Source organism: Aptenodytes forsteri, unplaced genomic scaffold (genome assembly GCF_000699145.1).
Source record: "Aptenodytes forsteri isolate BGI_AS27 unplaced genomic scaffold, ASM69914v1 Scaffold56, whole genome shotgun sequence".
Taxonomy (NCBI): domain Eukaryota; kingdom Metazoa; phylum Chordata; class Aves; order Sphenisciformes; family Spheniscidae; genus Aptenodytes; species Aptenodytes forsteri.
Window position 1 is genome coordinate 2,063,171 of NW_008796213.1, and position 3,292 is coordinate 2,066,462.

Sequence of the window (3,292 nt, forward strand, 5' to 3'; positions counted from 1 at the left end):
TGTTCAGCCGGCTGTCAACCAGCACCCCCAGGTCCTTTTCCGCCAGGCAGCTTTCCAGCCACTCTTCCCCAAGCCTGTAGCGCTGCATGGGGTTGTTGTGGCCGAAGTGCAGGACCCAGCACTTGGCCTTGTTGAATCTCATACAGTTGGCCTCAGCCCATCGATCCAGCCTGTATCCATATGAAAGGATATATATATATGTGATATATATATCCATATGAAAGGATGCATATGAAAGGATATAAAAGCTTGTGTTCTAGCTTCAGCTCCCACTGCTTGGATTTTCAATAGCCTGGCAGTTTTTAAATGAATATGCCAATTACATCGTATGCCTTTGTATCCACAAAGACCATTTCCCCTTTGGAAGTGCTCTCAGGCTGTCTCACCACGTGTGATTTGTTAGGACACAGTGGACTCATGCCTCATGGGTTCCCGCTGCTGGGATCACGCCAGACCTTATCCACCCTTGCAATGCTGACTGCTGGTCATTACCAAGTTCACACTGGCTCGACTGCTTTCTGTTGATTGATGTTGACTAAGGGAGAAAATTTCCTTTTTTCACATTAATTGCATGTATTCACATCCTCATATTGTCTATGCAATATCCAACCAGTGTTTAGGGTACTACACTTTGGACTGGAAAAACATGGGATAAATACCCAGTTTTGCAAGATGTATCCTTTAACAAACACTGTGTTAGGATTTTTGAAGTTTAGTCAATATGGGTAGCCTAAAGGCAGATAAGGTTCAGATGTCTTTCAGAGTTAAGCTGCACTACTAAGTGTAAAGCCACAAATTGTCTGGTGTAAATGAGTGAAGGCATAGTAATTTGCAAAGGAAGAATGGGCTGGTCTAGTGAGTATCAAGTCAAAAGTACTCTCTGTGCTGCAGGTGATGATAAGCAGGTGTAAGAATAGCCACAGTAATGGTATACTCCATGGTTCATAGCTTTTGACCACTTTCTGAAGTGAATTTCTGTCTGAAATTCAGCTAGAGTGGCAGTGTACAATGCCAAAGGCGTCTGCAACAGAAAGTAGTCTCCGACTGCATTTGTAGCCGTGCTTGCAAGCAGAGGCTGGCTCTGAGGGTACTGCTGGGCATGGCCAAATGGAGGCTTTGTAGATATACCCAGGGAGAACCATGATTTGCTCGACTTGTGCAGTCTTCAACAGCTCCCCTCTGTGCTTCTTGTACATCATGCCTGTTCACTTTTTTGCATAAGGACTCTGTATTTCTAACAAGATGGCACCCCAGTCTTAGCTGGAACCGTCAAGTATTTCTTTTTAACCTCAGCTGAGAGTTTGGCCTTGGTCTCTTGATTTAGAATTAAATAAGGATAGCAAAAAAGCAACAGAGTTGGGAGAAAAAAAACATTTCAGCGTTCAGCTTTTAAGAAGCTATGAGTAGAAGAAGAAAGTGAAAACACAGGTTACAAATACAGTTTTTGTTTGTAACAGTTATAGTTTTTTCCTGATAGCATCTCCTTAACTTTTAAATCCCTTTTAAACAGCAAAATAAACCCTGAAACATTAAAGATTGCTTTACTCTAGCTGCATATTTTTAACCCTTTAATCTTGAGTAAGAAGTGCCTTTCACTCCTAAAGTTAAAAAAAAAAAGAAAAAAAAAAGCTGTCTGACAGGCTTTATTACAGTTATACAGCAATCCAGGATACAGTCAAAGCGGAACGTTCCTAACCTGCAAATTAGTGAGGAAGGGTGCCGTGAGCTATGTAAAGGTGCCTGTAATAACAGACATTATGTCAGCTGGATATGGGAACGCTGCTGTTCTTTGCATCCTAACTGAATGAAGATGAGCTCATTTTGGTCAGAATCGGGCCTCCGCTCATGAGGTGAAAGGCTAGCACAGGAATCCAACGCATAAAATCACACCCTTCCTTCCTGTGACATGAAAAGGTAACTGCTTGGCATCATTTTGTCATCAGAGCAAATATTGAATAGGTTGGGAGAGAGCTTCCAGCTTTTTGAATATTCAGAACTGCCTTCTTGGAAGAGGACTGAGACCTCATGGCTACAGCAGTGAAGGGCCACAGTGTAAGTTCTCATTTTCCAACAGTCTTCAGGCTGTCCCCGTGACTTTGAGGGAGACCCTTAATTTCTCTCAGTTACAAGCTATAACATGAGGACAGTAACCCTTTCTGGTATCCTTTATTTTTCTTGCCTACGTAAGGTTTGAACACTTATGAACAGGAATCCTATCTTAGTTTTAGAACTAACACAAAAAAGTTTAAATTTCCTTTTTTCTACCATTTTCTCAATTTGCTTTTCTCACTTCCATACTTTCATAGTGCCTGGTACAATGGAGCCCTCATCTGGGTTGCTTTTTCCAACTTCTAATTCACTATGAATAAAAGCAAAATCATAAAGACACCCCCCCACATTTGGTCCAAACAGATGCTTCCTTGATCTTCAGAAATGCTGAGCAACTGTTATGTTATTTTTTCCCACTTAATTTGGTGTAGTTGATACTTGAGACTACAAATCTGAGCAAAGAGAGTCCTACAGGACCCGCACAGACAGCTGAAGCAACTTCTGTGAGTCAGCAGTGTATAACGTTTGCAGTTTTGTGGAAATATTCTTTAAAAGGTGTATGGCATGGAATAATTTATGGAGATTTAAGATGTTATAATTCCTCGAGAATAATTGGTTAGGGACAGAGGGCAAAGTGATTACTATTCTATTTTATTTCAAATCGTGCTTTGCAAGTGATACACAGGATGGGGAAGATTTTGGTGTCTCAGAGTCCTGAATCCACTGTGAACTGTTGTTTGCTTTTCAGCTACTAGCTGGTAATTAAATAAAATACTTTTTTTTTTCCCCACTGTGAAGTCATAAGCGTGTCGTATGGGCTTTTCTGTGTCTATTTGAGCAGAAGGGATAGCGAAGCAATTGATTGGGAAGCCAGCAGATCCCGAGAGCTTATCCTGGCTGTCTGGAGGAATGGCTGTGTGGCCTGGCACACCATTTGCCTCCTATGGAGAATTTAAGGCCTACCTAACCAGTTACGTGCAAAGCAGCTATGAACCTTCATTGATTAATGACCACAAAATGAACAAGTATGCCGCTGCCAGGGTGTGAGAAGGGCCGGCAGCTCGCTGAGGGCCATGGAGCTGGGAGCGATGGTGGCTCCCCGTGTGGGTGGCAGCAGGGCAGGGCTTGGCAGCCAGGGCCCGTCCCAACCCCCAGACAGGAGCAGGGCAGCTGGGGGGGCACTGGGGGAAGCCCCAGCCCCGGGCACATGGCACCTCCCTGGGGACGGGGATGGGCTGAGGCC